Source organism: Rhincodon typus, chromosome 14, assembly GCF_021869965.1.
Source record: "Rhincodon typus isolate 14 chromosome 14, sRhiTyp1.1, whole genome shotgun sequence".
Classification (NCBI taxonomy): domain Eukaryota; kingdom Metazoa; phylum Chordata; class Chondrichthyes; order Orectolobiformes; family Rhincodontidae; genus Rhincodon; species Rhincodon typus.
This window is the reverse complement of record NC_063345.1, coordinates 68,017,321-68,035,480: the sequence shown is the minus strand read 5'-3', so window position 1 is coordinate 68,035,480 and position 18,160 is coordinate 68,017,321.

Sequence of the window (18,160 nt, the reverse complement as noted above, 5' to 3'; positions counted from 1 at the left end):
GTGCCGCACTATCAGAGGGTCAGTACTGAGGGGGTGCCGCACTATCAGAGGGTCAGTACTGAGGGAGTGCCGCACTATCAGAAGGACATTACTGAGGGAGTGCTTCTTTTTGAAAACATTTCCACTATTGAGGGAATCACAAATGAGAGAACATAGTTGCAGAATAGGAGACACAAATTTAAAGCTGAGATGTGAAGGAACTTTATCCCCCAGAGAGTAGTGAATGTCTGGAGTTCTCTACTGCAGAGAGTTGTCAAGGTTAGATCACTGAAATTATTTAAAATAGAGGCAGATAGGTTTTTCAAACATCAGGGAGCTGAGGGCTCTGATGGCATGAAAGAGGAGTTATAACCTGGGGCACGTCAGTCATGATGTTGTTGAATGGCAGGGCAGGCATGATGGGCTGAATGACCCACTCTTGCTCCATTTCTTATGTTCCTGTGTTCTAATCTTCAAAAGGGAATTGAAGAAAAACTGGAGAAGGAAAAATAAATGGTAGGCTTTGCTGAAAGAGGTGGTGTTATAGGTCTAATTGGGTAGCTTTTGCAATGAGCCATCAACACCAGAACTGGTAGAATGGCCTCCATCTGTGGTACACAGTTCTAGCATTATGTGACATAGTAGAGTTCATCTTCCAGTAATATTGAGGGATTCCTCACCATTGCGTGGATTGTGAAATTTGCTTCAAACTGATATTATTTTCATACATTTTTCATTCACTCACTAACATTTGTTTGTCAGAGTGCAATGTTAGATCTTCTAAAGTGGAATTTTCCTTTAATCTCCAAATAATCCCAGTGTGACTGAATTCCTGTTAAATTTACATCATGGGTTTGTTCTGTTTTTAAACAGTTGCTGAACAGAAAGGATCAGAGCCATCCCTGGGGGTGGGGGGTCTGGTGGCGTTCACTGCTCAGCTCCAGTTAAACCTGTCAATCAAAGCCTAGCTAATTTCACCCAAACTGGGGAAGTATCAGGAACCACTGCATTCAGTCAATGCACCTCATCCTGGCACCCCCCTCCCCCACTTAATCCCCGTAGTAGTGCAACCTGTTTAGATAATGGATACGTTATTTTTTGAAAGCCACAATTGAATTTGCCTTCAGCAAACTCTCAGGCCATGCATTCCAGAAGTGAATCACTCTCTGCTAGATATAAATTTTTATTTCGTCATCGATGCTTCTTTTGCCAATTGCCTTAACTAGATCGCTACTTGCTGTCCACCAAAGGGATCAGTTTCTCTCTGCCTACTCTGTTGTTCTCGGTAGTTTATCCTATAATGGTAAATAGAAAGAACTGGCTTTTCTGACTTGTACAATCTTAAGACTTGCCAAAGTGCTTCATGACTCATGAAGTATTTTATTAAAGTATAGTAACTGTTGAAATCTCAAAATGCAATGGCCAATCAATGCAAACCAAGTTCCCTTGAAAAACAAGATGATAATGCTGCCAAAGAATTTTCTTGTTGTGATGTTGACTGAAAGATCAATATTGGACATAACATTCTGAATGAGTTCCCTGCTCTTTGAATAGTACCAGGCAATTTTTTTTTATATCCGCTTGAGTGCTCAGATAGTTACAAACTTGTTTTAACTCATCTGATAGACAAAATCAGTAGCAGTACTGAGCTCCTTCTGTATTGCTCTGGAGTGTCAGCTAAGATTATAGGCTCAAGTATCTGGAGGAGGCAAGTCTGACCCTGAAAGTCCCCAATATACTGAGGAAAATTCCATCATGCCAATGACTAATCAGAAAAAAGGAGGAGGAGGGGTTATAAAGGGGGCAGAGTAGTTTGAAACCTCTCAACAATTGAGTATTCAGCTACCTGGCAACCAAACTCCAGCTTAAGAATGCAGAAGTTCATGAGCTACTACATGGGGAAATGTGTAGTCATGAGCACTTTTATTTCATAAGGGTTTGTATTTATGTGTTATTACAACTCAAGTAACTCACATGCTGTGAATCTCTTGAGGTGCAGTGACAATGTTAGAGACAACCGCGTTTAGCCATTGAGTTGTGATCTTATCAGTCATTGGAAAGTGTGTTTAAGACAATGGGTTTTTTTAGGTAGATGTGTGCGTCTGATTTTTTTAAAAAAATGTATTGCCAAAATATGCCTATTATTTTAAAGTATTATGGTGATTACAAAATTAATGCTTTCTGTGTGTGTCCTGGCTTTGAGCGTAATTGAGCGATGACGATCATTGAAATTATTGAAGAATTCTTCTAATTCTGCTTCTGCATCTGGCTGAGCCCAGAAACAGAAATACAAAAGGCAATGTTACAATGTTAGTGCATCATCTAATAAAGGACTATACGGAAATGAAATTGGAACAACTAAAAACCAAAGAAAAACCCCTGAAAATCTCAAGAGGAATCTTTGAAACAAAATTTTGAACCTTGATCTGGTCCACAGCTTTCTGAGTCAGAGTGTTATCCACTGAGGTAGCACTGAGACTGAGGAGCAGGAGTAGGCTAAAATAAGGGCAAAGTACTGCATATGCTGAAAATCTGAAGTAAAAACAGAAATGCTAGAGAAACTCAACAGGTGTGGCAGCATCTGTGGGGAGAGAGACAGAGATAACATTCTAAGTCTAACATGACACCTCTTTGGAACTCAATATTCAGTTTTGAAGATGAGTCATTTTGGACTGGAAATTTTAACTCATTTTCTCTCTCATTGTATGCTGCCAGACCTGTTGAATCTTCCCAGCACTTTCTGTTTTTAGAACAGGCATAGACTATTCAATTTATGAGGAATGGAAAAAGTTCTAAATTTATATGACCTTTTTGGGGTGAATTTCAATGTTTCCTGAAATGATCCGAATAACCTTTCTCTTTCTCAGGTTATGTTCTCTGGTTCTGGAAATAGTTTATCTCTATCCAGCATATCAAATCCTTTCATCAGCTCAAATAGCAAAATTAGTTCACCCTTCAATGTTTGTTCCAAAGGGAATTTATGCCTAGTCCGTGCCAACTGTCCTTGTAACTTAACCCTTTTAGTTCCACGACCATTTTAGTGAATCTGCATTACCCGTTCTACGACGTCAAGAGGGGTGAGAAATATGTAACGTGGGAGAATAATGACAGTTAAGTGGTGATGGGGTTAATTGTTCCCTGCGTTATTTGGTTGTAGCCTGTTAGCCAGATTATGGAGTGGGTGGTTAGTCTGTGGATGGGTGACTCAGTTCCCAATTTATCTCGTTCCCTGCCTTCTGCTCAATCTGTGAGACAGACGTCACTACTTGCAAGCTCAGTTATATATAACCCCATGTGCAAATAATATTCAGGACATCAGCAATTCAGAAAAGGCCACCTACATTAACTTACCTACATCATGTCTTGATAACAACTAGTTACATTTATATAGCAGCTAAACCTATCAAAACCTGCCAAGGCTGCAAATGAGAAGATATTAAGCTAGGTGACTAAAAATGGTCAAGGAACTTAGTGTTTCAAAATAGAACAGAGAGAGAGAGATTTAGGGAGAAAAATCAAGCCTTTGCAAATGAAAGTGAGGCCACCAATGGTGGACCAATCAATTTGAAGATATACCAGCAGCTGCAATTGAAAGAGATTTTTGTGTGGTTTGTGGAAAGGGAGGTTGTTTTTAATTCATTCTGTGGCTCTATGTTTATAACCATGATCAAATTTTAATTTATAAATATAATACAATGTAAATGATCTAATACAAACTTTAGCAGGCTGACAATATAAATAATGTCCGTTCCTGAAAGTCTAGAGAAAATAGGAGGGGAATAAGATAGAAATCTCAAGCAGAAACTCAGATGTTTTTATAGACAATACAGTGTGGAGCTGGAGGAACGCAGCAGGCCAGGCAGCATCAGAGGAGCAGGAAAGTTGAAGTGTCAGGCTGGGACCCTTCAGAAATGTGGAGGGGGAAGGGAACTGAGAAATAAATAGAGAGAGGAGGGGTGGAACTGGGGAAGGAAGTTGGGATGGTGATAGTGAGTGCAGGTAGGCAGTGGTGGGGGATTGGTCAGTGGGATGGGTGGAGTGGATAGGTGGGGAAGAAGATGGACAGGTTGTGCTAGGTCAAGGAGGCGGGGATGAGAGGGAGGATTGGACGTGAGATGAGGCCGGGAGTGGGGAGATTTTAAAACTGGTGAATTCTATGTTTAGGCCATCGGTCTGTAGGCTCCCGTGGCGGCATATGAGATACTGCTCCTCCAGTTTGTGGGTAGTGTCATTGTGGCACTGGAGGAGGCCCAGAATGGACATGTCACCCAGGGAGTGGGAGGGGGAGTTAAATGGTTAGCGACTGGAAGATGTTCTAATTTGTCACGTACAGAGTGAAGATGCTGTACGAAATGGCCTCCGAGTCTACGCATGGTGTCACTGATGTAGAGGAGGCCACATCGGTACCAATGGATATAGTAGACCAGGTTGGAGGATATACAGGTGAACCCCTGCCGGATATGAAAGGTTTGCTTTGGGCTTTGAATGGAGGTGAGGGGGGAGGTGTAGGGGCAGATGTAGCATTTTCTGTGGTTGCAGGGAAAGGTACCGGGGGTGTTGGGGTTAGTGGGGAGTGTGGAGCAGACGAGGTAGTCGTGGAGTGAGCGGTCCCTATGAAAGGCATATAGGTGTGGGGAGGGAAATATCTTTTTGGTTGTGGGTTTGGATTGTAGGCGGCGGAAGTGGCGGAGAATGATACACTGCGCGCGGAGTTTGGTGGGGTGGCCTGTAAGAACCGGGGGATTCTGTCACTATTTTTGTTGGGCGAAGGGGGTTAGAGGGCAGAAGTGCGGGAAATGCAAGAGATGAGGTTGAAGGCATTTTTGATCACCGGACTGGGGAGGTTGCAATCCTTAATATAAGAGGACATGTGAGATGTCCAGGAATGGAATGCTTCATCTTGGGAGCAGATGCGGTGGAGGCAGAGGAATTGGGAGTAAGGGATTGCATTCTTGCAGGAAAGTGGATGAGAGGGGGTGTACTCCAGGTATCTATGGGAGTTGGGGGGCTTGAAATAGATGTTGGTGTTGAGGCGGTTACCAGAGATGGAGACAGAGAGGTCCAGGAAAGAGAGGGTGATATCGGAAATGATCCAGGTGGATTTGAAGTTGGTGTGAAACATGTTAGTAAAGTTGATGAACTGTTCAAGCTCCTCATGGGAGCACGAGGCGGCACTGATATAGGCATCGATGTTCCGGAGGAAGAGGTGGGTGTAGCAGCGGAAGAGGGACTGTTCCATGTATCTGAAGAGGCAGGCATAGCTTGGACCCATGCGGGTGTCCATGGCCACTCCCCTTAGTCTGTAGGAAGTGGTAGGAGTTAAAGGAGAAGTTGTTAAGGGTAAGGACGAGGTTGGTTAAGCGGATGAGGGTGTCGATGGAGGGGGACTGGTTGGGCCTGCAGGAGAGAAAGAAGCGGAGGGCTTTTAGGCCATCTGTGTGGGGGATACAAATGTACAGGGATTGGATGTCCATACTGAAGATGAAGTGTTGGTGGCCAGGGAATTGGAAGTCTTAGAGGAGGTGGAAGGCATAGAAGGTGTTCCGGATGTAGATGGGAGTTCCGGACTGGGGGTGGAAAAGACAGAGTCAAGGTAAGCGGAGATGAATTCAATGGGGCAGGGGCAGGCAGAGACAATGGGTCGGCCGGGGCAGTCAGGTTTTGGGAAGGAGATAGATACAGGCGGTGCGGGGTTGGGGAACAATGAGGTTGGAGGCTGTGGGTGGGAGGTCACCTGACGTGATGAGGTTATGAATGGTCTGAGAGATGATTGTTTGGTGGTCAGGGATGGGGTCATAATTGAGAGGGTGGTAGGAGGAGGTGTCAGAGAGTTGGTGCTTGAGGGTGATGTAAAGGTCAGTGCGAGACATACCAGAGCTGTGCCTCCCCCCGCCCTTATCTGTAGGTTTGCTGATGAGGTTAGGGTTGGAGTGGAGGGATCGGAGGGCTATGTGTTCTATGGGGGAGAGATTGGAGTGAATGAGAGGGGTGGAGAGGTTGAGGCCCTTGATGCCGCAACGGCAGTTGGAGATGAAGAGGTCGAGGGAGGGTAGGAGGCTTTGGGGTGGTGTCCAGGAAGATGAGGTCTGTTGGAGTTGGGAGAAGGGGTCTGTTGGGTGGGCTAGACTCCCGGTCAAAGAAATAGGTGCGGAGGCAGAGGTGGCGGAAAAAGTGTTCGACGTCCAGACGTGAACGGAATTCATTAATGTGTGGTCTCAGGGGATTGAAGGAGTCCTTTGCTGAGGGCTGACCATTCATCCTCAGTGAGGGGGAGGTCTGGGGGATGGTGAAGAGCCAGCAGGGCTTGGGGTTGGGGCTAGGTGTAGAGCTGGAGCTGGGAGTCAGGGTGGAGATTGTATTATTCATTTGGGGGATGCGGGCATCACTGACTGGGCCAGCATTTATTATCCATCCCTAATTAACCTGAAGGAGGTGATGGTGAGCTAACTTCTTGAACTTCTGCAGTCCTCATGGTGTAGGGACATCCACAGGAAGGGAATTCCACGATTTTGACTATTACACTGAAGTAATGGTCTTGTTCCAAATCAGGATGGCCTTGTAATTTTTCCTGACAAATTCAGAATCAGGTATGCTGGTTTGTCTTTGATGATTTGTTCACATATTTTGTGATCTGGAAATATTGTGCAATCTGGGTGGCAGCTAATGTCTCACAAACATTCCTCTGCAGAGCAGCATCAAATTCAGCTACTCCTTGCCTGCAATGTTTCCAATGTGTCATGTTGCTGCTTAAAGTCAATGCTGATTAATCCTGTGTGCTAATTGGGTAATGAGCAGCACCATTTATATATTGCATATAACAATCCTGGTCAGAGATTTCCTCCACGAAATGTATCCAAGAGATACAAACTCATTTTAACTCGCTACTGTCAGAACAGCTGCAGGAAAGACTGTAATTCACATGGATGCAGACCAAAGGATAGGTCTCAACTGACGGTTGAGAATTTGAATGACTGTTGTATTTATGAGATAGTAGCTAGTCATTATTGACCGAAGATATAGGTCAGAGTTGTGATAAATGTTTTATAGTTAGGGACATCCTGATTGACATTACTACAGCCAATGTCTGTCTGGCATTGTTCACAGCCAGTGTCTGCACTGTCTAATTTCATTGTCTCTACTATAGTGTCCACAACCAGTGCCTGGAAGCTATCAGTTTCTGTACTACACTGTTCACAGTTAGTTACTATATTATCCACTGTCAATATGTATACTACACAGTATTCAGCCAGAACATTAATTGTCCACTGCCTTTGGCTAATCACACTGACCACAGCCAGTGTCTCTGTCCCACTGTTCACAACCAGTATATGCACTGTTCACAACCCATGTCTGCATCGCACTGTACCCAGTGTCCACATTCCTGCAACTGACTCAACCCTGACGTTCCAGTTTCACCAACATACTGTAGAACTGGTCTGCCTCCTTAATAGAAAGGAAGCGTAGGCAAAGCAGCAATGTTAGTCCAGGCTATTGATGTAGTTTTGAATTAAGAGCTTGTTCCTGTTATAATTGAGTAGTTGGCACTGGAGCAATTGGAGGAGTTATTTCATGTTTGATGAAATGAAATTCCATGGCTGGAAGTGCATTGTTGAATCAATTAGAATTCCTGTCAGGCAGGGACACTCAGAAATAGCAAGAACTGCCGATGCTGGAGTCAGAGGTAACACAGTATGGAGCTGGAGGAACAAAGCAGGTCAGGCAGCATCAGAGATGCAGGAAAGTCAACGTTTCAGTTCGGGACCCTTCATCAGGACTGAGGAGGGGGAAGGGAGCTGGGAAATAAATACAGGGAGGAGGGATGGGGCTGGTAGAATGTAGGTGGGATGGTGATAGGTGGATGAGGGCAGGGAGTAGTGGGGATTGGTAGATGGGAAGAGTGGGGCAGATAGGTGGTAAAGAAGACGAACAGGTTGTGTCAGGTCAAGAAAATGGGAGGGAGGGATGGGCATGGGATGAGGCCGGGGATGGGGAGATTTTGAAACTGGTGAATTCTATGTCGAGGCCATCAGGCTGTAAGCTCCTGAGGTGGAATATGAGGTGCTGCTCCTCCAGTTTACGTGTGGCGTCAATGTGACACTGGAGGAGGCCCAGGATGGAGATGTCATCAAGGGAGTGGAGGGGGAGTTAAAATCATTGGCGACCAGATGGTGTTGTTGATTATAGCGTACAGAGCATAGATGCTATGCGAATCGGTCACTGAGTCTGCACTTTGTCTCACCGATGTAGAGGAGGCTACATCGGGAGCAATGGATAGACCAAGTTGGAGGATGAAAACAGAAGTTGCTGGAAAAGCTCATCATGGCAGTCTGGCAGCATCTATGAAGAAAAAAATCGGAGTTAACGTTTCGGGTCCGGTGACCCTTCCCTTTGTTCCTGATTTACAGCATCCACAGTTCTTTCAGTTTTTATCAGGCTGCAAGATGTACAGGTGAACCCCTGTCCCATTTGGAAAGTTTGTTTTGCTCCTTTGATGGAGGTGCGAGGGGAGGTGTAGGGGCAGGTGTAGCACTTCCTGTGGTTGCAGGGAAAGGTGCCGGGGATGGTGGGGTTGATGGTGAGTGTGGAGTGGATGAGGGAGTCGCAGAGTGAATGTTCCCTACAAAATGCAGTTAGGGGTGGGGAGGGAAATATCTCTTTATTGGTGGGGTCGGATTGCAGGTGGCGGAAGTGGCAGAAGATGATGTGCTGAATGCAGAAATTGGTGGGGTGGTGTGTGAGGACCAGATGCCTCTGTCCTTATTTTTGTTGGGGGGAGAGAGATTTGAGGGTAGAAGTGCAGGAAATGCAAGAGATGCGGTTAAGGACATTGTGGATAAATGGAGGGGAGAGGTTGCGGTCCTTGAATTAGGAGGACGTCTGGGATGTCTGGGAGTGGAACGCTCAAACAAATAATTTGGTTTGGGAGAAAATTACTAGCAGCAATGTGGAGATATAATGCTCATGTAAAACTCGCCTACACTTGTTCTGTACCACATTGTAATATGAACAGAATGCTGATAATGTCGCTGCATGTTAATGAAACAATAAACGTTTGACAACTTTTTATCAGTTTTTAGAATTGGTTTTATTCAAACACTGTACACACATGAAAGAAAGTGTAACCTCTTCTGTGTTTGCTCACTCTCCACACACAGTGTGCTGATAATCCTTGTTCACTTTCACAGAAATCCAAACCTTTTTCAGGCAAGCTACCCATGTGAACTCAAGTAATCAAGTCTCGAGGGGCTGAGGAGCTTAAAACAATCACCAAGGGACAAGTACTGAGAAAATTATTAGAACTAAAAGCTGATGATCCCTGTTTTGATGCCCTTAAGCTCACAATTCATAGAGGGAATAGCTGCTGAGGTATTGATGCATTGATTTTAACTTTCCAAAATTCACTAGATTCCAGAAAAGATCTATCAGATTGATAAATATTGAATGTCACTCTTCTGATTAAGAAAGGAGGGAGACAGAAAGGTGGAAAATTCAAGGTAGTTTGTTTAACATTTGGAATCCTCATAGAGAATAGACTAGAATTCTTTGCTAAGAAGGTTATAGTAGGCACATTGCAAATAGAAACATAGAAACATAGAAAATAGGTGCAGCCCTTTGAACCTGCACCACCACTCAATATGATCATGGCTGATCATGCAATCTCAGTATCCCATTCCCGCTTTCTGTCCATACCCCTTGACCCCTTTAGGTGCAAGGGCCATATCCAGCTCCCTCTTGAATATATCTAATGAATTGACCACAACACCTTTCTGTCGTAGAGAATTTCACAGGTTCACAACTCTCTGAGTGAAGAAATTCTTCCTCATCTCAGTCCTAATTGGCTTACACCTTATTCTTAGACTGTGATTCACAATTCTGGACTTGCCCAACATCGGGAATATTCTTCCCGCATCTAGCCTTTGCAGTCCCATCAGGATTTTATATATTTCTATGAGATTCCCCCCCATTCTTCTAAATTCCAGTGAGTACAAGCCCAGTTGATCCAGTCTTTCCTCATACGTCATTCCTGCCATCCCGGGAATCAGTCTGGTGAACCTTCGCTGGACTCCCTCAATAGCAAGAATGCCCATCCTCAGACCAGTACATGAAAGTTGCACACAACACTCAAGGTGTGGCCTCATCAAGGCCCTGAAAAACTGCAGCAAGACATCCCTAATCCTGTACTCAAATCCTCTCGCTATGAAGGCCAGCATTCCATTAGCTTTCCTCATTGCCTGCTGCACCTGCATTTCAACCTTCTGCGACCGTTCCACCATGACACCCAGGTCTCATTGCACCTCACTTTTTCCTAAACTGCCACCATTCAGATAATAATCTGCCTTCCTATTTTTGCCACCAAAGTGGATAAACTCACATTTATCCACATTATGTTGTATTTGCCAAGTATTTGCCCACTGAGCCAGTCTGTCCAAGTCACCCTGCAGCCTCTTGGCATCCTTCTCACAGCACACACTGCCACCTAGCTTATTGCAATTAGGCAGCGTTCCATGTGGTTCTGTGAAAGGGAAATGATGTTTTACTAATCTGTTGGAGTTCTTTGAGGAAATAAGAAGCAGTGTGCATATCAGCACACCTTTGGGTGTGGTGTATTTAGATTTCCAGAAGATATTTGACAATCTGCCATATTTTGCTATGCAAAATAAGTTCTCATGGTCTGGGAGTAACATATTGGCATATATCAAGATTTGGTTAGCTTGCAGAAAACAGAGATTAGGCATAAGTGGGTGATTTTCAGGTTGGCAAAATGTGATGAAGGGAATGCCACAGGGATCAGTGAAGCAGTTTCAGCAATCTTTTTTGAAGAAGGGTCTAGGGCCGAAACGTCAGCTTTCCTGCTCCTCTGATGCTGCTTGGCCTGCCGTATTCATCCAGCTATACACCATGTTATATCAACAATATATCCCAATAGCTTAGGTGAAGGGATCAAATGCATTGGTGTTAATTTTGTTGATGGCACAAAGGTAGGAAAGTAAGTTGTGAAAAGAGTATGAGTTGCCTGTAAAGGCATTTCGGTACTTAAATGAATTAGCAAAGATTTGGCAGGCGAAGTATAATGTGAACTTCTCTACTTTGGAATGAAGAACTGAAAAGCCACATATGATTTAAATGGAGAGAGAAAGCAGAACTCTGAAGAACAGGGGGATGTGGAATGATAGAATCCCTGTGGAAAGAGGCCATTTAGCCCATTGAGTCTGCACCAACCATTCAAAGACCATCCCACGCAGACGCAGCCCCTACCCCATCTTTGTAATCCTAGATTCCCCATGGCCAACCCACCTAGCATGCACATCCCACTACAGACAATTTCCCGCGGCCAATCCACTTAACCTGCACATCTTTGGACTGTGGGAGGAAACCAGAGCACCTGGATGAAACCCACACAGACATAGGGAGACGATACAAACTCCGCACAGATGGTTGCCTGAGGCTGGAATCGAACGCGGGTCACTGGTGCTGTAAGGCAGCAGTGTAATCTGTGCTGCCCAATACCTGGTGGATATGAGTGTCTCAGTAAATGAATCATAAAATCCTAGGATACAGGTACAGAAAATGAATTAGGAGGGTAAAGGGAATGTTCAAATAAACTACAAAAGCTGGAAATCTGAAACCAGAGACAGAAAGTGCTGGAGAAACTCAACAGGTCTTGCAGCAACTTTGGATAGATAAACAGTTTTAATGTTTCGAGTCCAATTTGATTCTTTTTTAGATCTGAAGGAGATAAGGAAATGCTGGTTTTTATGCTGTTGACAAAGGAGGAGGAAGAGCAATTGAAACACATGATGATAGTACCTAGAGCAAAAGAAAGTGAGTGTTAATGCCAGTGCCTGGGGAGTGGTCAGTTAGAGCTTGGAGACAGGGAGTGAGTGGTCAGGCACAGCTCAGGAAGGGAAGTGACTGGTCAGTTAGAGCTCAGGGAGGAGGAGTGAGTGGTTAGGCAGAGCTTGGGAAGGGGGAATGAGAGGTCATGCAGATCTTGGGGAGGGGAAGTGGTGGTCAGTTAGAGCTCAGGAAGGGGGAGTGAGTGGTCAGTCAGAGCTCGTGGGGGGAGTGGTCAGGCAGAGCTCGGGGAGGGAGATTGAGTGGTCAGTTAGAGATTGGGGAGTGGGTGTGAGTGGTCAGTCAGAGCATGGGAGAGGGAGTAAGTGATCAGGCAGAGCATGGGGAGGGGAGAGTGAGTGGTTAATCCGATCCGCCACTATAAGAGTTGTTGGCCAGAATAACATAGAAAGACTGATGGCCGTTTCTGTGTTTTTTGTAGGAAATCTGGGAGTTAATGTTCCGTAATGGAGATCTGAAACTTTCCAGCCTGGAGACGCTGATGAACAGACAAGTCTGGGCACCAACTCCTGTCATGAAACCATTTCCTTCAACTAATTACTGGTCGTGGTAAAATGCCAAAGTTTAAATAAACACTCCCTCCAAACAAACTGTTCCATTTACCAGCAAATGTTTCTACTTTGATGACTGCATGAGCTCTCTTACTTTACATGGAATTATATAAATGGAGATTAAATGACGAGATAAGCGAATTTCTTTACTCAGCTAGTTGTGATTTGGAATACACTGTCTGAAAGGTATTATTTTCTGAAGGGAATTGAAAGGCTATGGGAAAAAAACAAGAAGACTGAATCACATTGGATAGCTTTTTCAGAGACGAAGTGCAATATCACCCAGAGAACGGAAGCCTTTCGTACTCTCTATTATCGATATATCGTGTGTGGAAAGAAGTTTGTATTTTTGAGTATTTATTCCTTTACATAATCCAGCAACGAGCTCTTGAGGTTTTAAAGTTACTTATTCTCATGTACTTTCCCTGAACTCATGCAATGCCCTAGACTCGGTCTCACACATGCCCCCACACACAGAAAGATTGAACGCAGGTAAAGATTGTGTACATTTACACACTACAGTTAATCCAGTCTCTGATTTACAATCTTGCAGACTCCCACATGGAAGGCTTGTGATTTCTCAGCTGGATTTGATGAGTGAAATGTAACACAAGATTTTGGATGGCCCACATGTGCACTCTCCCCTCCCCGTGCTCTGCCTGATCACTTACTCCCTCTCCCATGCTCTGACTGACCACTCACTCCCACTCCCCAATCTCTAACTGACCACTCACTCCCCCTCCCTGAGCTGTAACTGACCACCCATTCCCCCTCCCCAAGATCTGCATGACCTCTCATTCCCCCTTCCCAAGCTCTGCCAAGATCTGCTCTGCAGATCAAGAAGCAGAGAATGTTTTATTCCACTAACATCAGCTCTTTACAAACATGAAGAAAAATTAATATTAAATTAAGAAACGAAACAGAACATTTTCATGAAACTAAGCCTGAAGCTCACATGTGAGTGAGAAAACTCATGGTCTGTTGCTCCTTCTGTGGTCTCTTGTTCCTTCCACCCATAAGACCTCTTTCAGATAATGACACCCATTCCTACAAAGAGAGTCCACCGAACTGCTTGAACTCCCCTGCTCGGTGCTCTCCCTCATCGTCACCAACTGCTGCTGGAGGTCCTATTGCATAAGGTTGAAGTGAGGATCTTGGTAAAGGTAGAGTTGACAGCAGGTTGTGAGGTTTCTTCAGTTACATATCTGGGAGTTTGGTTCTGAAATGAACTTTGAAATTAGTTACAGATTACATTCTTCAGCTGTTTGAAGGTTTGCTGCTGCTTTCCTCATTTGGTTCTCAGACTGGTTGATGACTGAAGGTTCTGCTAGATATTCCTTCTAACAGCTGATCTTTTAAATGGACAAAAATACTACTTTCACGGAATTGTTTCAGTTCAGAAGGAGGTAACTCGGCCCCCTTCATGCTACATGGGGGGAGGTGATGGCCTTGTGGTACTATTGCTGGACTGTTAATCCAGAGACCAGAAAACATTCTGGGGACTCGGTTCAAATCCCACCACTGCAGATGGTGGAATTTGAATTCAATAAATATCTGGAATTAAGAATCAAATGATGACCGTGAATCCATTGTCAATTGTCAGGAAAAACCCATCTGGTTCACTAATCCCCTTTAGGGAAGGAAACTGCCATCCTTATCTGGTCTGGTCTACATGCGACTCCAGACTCACAACAATGTGGTTGACTCTTAACTGTTCTCTGGGCAATTAGGATGGGGCAATAAATGCTGCCTGGCCAGTGATGCCCTCATCCCATGAATGAATAAAGGAAAAAAAAACACCAGCTCTATTTATCTGGTCTGACTCTAATACCTCATTACCAATCTCCTGCCTTTTCCCTTTATCCCTGTGCACCATTTCTATCCAAAAAAAATGTCCATTACCCTTTGAATGCCTAAATTGAACCTGCTTCCACAATATTTCCCGAAAGTATGCTCCATACAGTAACCACTTGCTGAGTGAAGTAGTTTTTTTCTCACATCACCCTTGCTTCATTTGCATATCACTTTAAATCTCTGCCCCTTTGTTCTTGTTTATTTTACAAGCAGAAACAGCTTCTCGGTACATACTCTGTTCAGCCCGCTTATGAATTTTGAAAACCTCAATCAGATCTCCTGTCAGCCTTCTTCTCTCCAAGGAGAACTATCCCTCCTTCTTCAGTTTATCCTCATAACTAAAGTTTCTCATTCCTGGAAGCAATCTTGTAAATCACTTCTACTCTCTCTCCAATGCATTCATATCTTTTCTGAATGTAACATCCATAACTATACACAGTACTCCAGCTGAGTCATTGCACAAATTGACAACAAACTCCTTGTACTTGTACTCTATGCCCCTATTAGTAAAGCCAGGAACACTGCATGCTTTATTAACTGTTCTCCTGTCTTCAGTTGTGTTGTGTTGCTGTAGTCTTACCAGACCATAGGACTGCTCTCACTAGCAAGAGATGACTGCTGGTGATTTAACCTGAGGGCCACCATACCTAGGCAAGGGGAAAGGTTGAGAATAAGAGTCCTTCATGGTAACCTCATCCAGTGATGGGAATTGAACCCAGACTATTAGCATGACATTGCTTTGTAAACCAACTGACCTAAACTGACCCCTTATACCTTCAATGATCTATGCACATAGAGATCTAAATCTCTCTGCTCCTGCACCTGTTTTAGAATCGTACCCCCTAAATGGTGGTGACATGGGCAGTAGTCAGCGGGATTGCTTTCCAGTGTCACCATGCAACTTTTTTACAGGAACATGGCCTTTTCCAAATAAGGTGCTGTGTTCATGTTGATTCTGCACCGTATAATATGGGTCAGCACTCCAAGCAAGACCCATACAATCAAGTTTGGATGGGAAAAATCTTCAGCCTTTAGGACACAATAGCAAGTCAATGGGAGCCATTGAGTGTTGATCACCCATTTTGTCCAGATGGCAAGTACGGAGACCGTGATGTGGACCTCCATAAATTTTTGGTATTGACACATCGGAAACAAGTAGAAACATGTGTGAGTTGCATAAGTAGGTGTGAAATAGCAAACAAAAACAGAAACTGATGGAAAAACTCAGCAGTCTGGCAGCATCTATAGAGAGAAAACAGAGTTAATGTTTTGCATCCAGAGACCCTTCTTCAGAACTGGGTGACTGGACTTGAAACATTAAGCCATTTCTCTCTTCACAGATACTGCCAGACTTATTGCATTTCTCCAGTAATTTCTGCTTTAATTTCAGATTTCTAACATCAGCAGTTTTTTGATTTCTTTTGGAGTGACCAGGAAAAGAGGTGTGGGAATTAATTAGTTAATTAGATCAACATGCATTTACAAAAAGTACAGTGGAGAGAGAGCTGTGTGTGAAGGAAATAATGAACACTCCTGAAATATTTTGGCGTTTGTACATGCTTCACAGATAGGCTGCAGGGGCCTTTAGTATTGGGAGCAGAAGATGATTGTCTAAAAATGAAGCTGGAAGGCTGAGATTTCCTTTCAGATAGACGGTTCAAATCAGAATCATTGCTTTATGAGAGGATGGCAATTAGATAGTCTTCGAAGAACGATAAGTGAAACCAGGTGTGAGCTTTCAGGTGACGACTTTCCATGGCTATCTCAAAACAAGGAATCTTGTGACCAATAGAAGAATATAAACACTTTAGGGACATAGGTTATGTCTCTATTGAAGAGAAAGCCCTGGCATGTTCTCCTCCTACTGGAAGTAAGATTAACTGCTAGATGCTTTGCAGCTCAATACCAAAAAGGTTTTAAGGGTTCTTTTTAAACTTTGTGGATGAATTTATATGAAAGATAGTTTATTGAATGTCTATAAGGCTTGTCCAGAATTTGACAAATTCAGCAAACTGAATGATTTTCCTTGGAAGAATCCATTTAGGAGTTTAAACAGCTGCATGTGAAAGTATAGCAATTTCACTTGGAATGTTCGAATGCAGGAAAAGTGATAGCCAGTTTACATTCTAGTCCCATGCCCACTATAATCACAATGGTTTGGTGTCTTTTTCCTGTTATTGGAAGATATTATCAAGCTGGAGAATGTTCAGAAGGGATTCACCAGGAGGTTGCTGCGGAATGGAAAATTTGCTTTTTAAAGATAGGCTGGATAGATGGGGACTTTTTTTCACTTAAGCACAGGAGGTTGAGAGGTGACCTTGTAGAGGTTTATAAAATAATGAGATAAGGTGAATGACAGGTGTCTTTTCCCTTGGGTAGGGACCTTCAAGAATAGACAGCATATTTTTAAGGTGAGAGGAGAATATTTAAAAAAGACATGGGAGGTAATTTTTTTTTTACACAGACAGTGGTTAATGTGTGGAATGAACTTCCAGAGGAAGTGATGGATATGAGTACAGTTACAACATTTAAAAGACATTTAGATAAGTACACAAATAAGAAATGTTTGGAGGGATATGAGCAGGCAGGTGAGACTAATTTAGTTTGGGATTATGCTCAACATGGACTTGTTGGACTGAAGGGTCTGTTTCTGTGCTGTATGGCTGTATGACTCTATGAGCATCATCTTGGGTTTTGAAACTTTGAACTCTCCATTACCTCATCTTCCCATAAACATGTACCCCATTACCCACCTCTCATATCTACCTCCATACCTACACTGTTCCCCCTCCATACCTACACTGCTCCCCCTCCATTAGTCTCCCTAAAGTACCTGGCCCTCTCCTAATTTGGCCATTTTACTCTCTCTCTCATTCTCCACCATTACACTCACACACATACCTTCATTACTCTCCCCCATTTCCCTCCCCATAACTTATCCCCCAATAAATTTATATCCTACTATCATCCCCATCATCCCATTTCTTCATCCTGCATGCCTCAACTATTCTTCTCCCATTCCTCTTCTCACCTCATTCCTTGTCCCTACCCCCATTTCCCTTCCCCCATTACATTTTTCCCTTTCCCCCATTATGCACCTCTCATTGCTTTGCCCTCTGTGACCTATTGATGTTGTCCTGATCTCTGATGGAGCTGTGGCCCACAGAATGCGTGAAGAAGACACCCACTGCCTATCAAAGATATGGCTGTCTAGCGTATCTGTCTCACACATTGCCTGACCAGCTGGCCTCTTGCAGTAAATTCAGTCATGAGTACTGTATGGGAACAGAGTTTCACTTGGAGCTCGTTAATGTATGGATTCAGAGCCGACCCATTCGGGGAATGAATATATTACATATCATCTGCATATGTATGTATATTAGATGTATGTAAATCTATGAACATGTATGCATATTAGATATACACGAATGTTGTTGACCTTGGCACTGCACTGAAATTTGGTTCAAGTGACTGTGCTGGGAATGAAGTCAAGTGATTCCCATGTGTGTTTTGAGCTTAAGTACCATTGAGGTTGATAAACAATACCCAGACGGTGGCTCTTTTCCAACTGACTCTTCCCAGAATCGTGTTTTCCCATTAATTGTGGTTAAGCTGCACTCAGAATGTTGATTGTGAAGCGATTCCTTATCTCTCTCTCTCTCTGTACCTGGAAAATTACTTGTAACTTGCAGAATGATCTGTTGACAGAATAATCTGAACAGATGGCTCACTGAGGATCTGAAGGTCCTGGTGGAAGATGGAGATAACGCGTGATTGCAACTCAGCAAAGGAGGGATTTGGAGAGCTTTTCAGTTGTGTTGGATGTTGACTCTATTTTTGTTGGTCTTGTTGACAGTCCTGTCACAGTGTCCCAGTCGGGATCTTCCCCCAGTCCCCAGTGGCTGATCCCATGTGAAAAA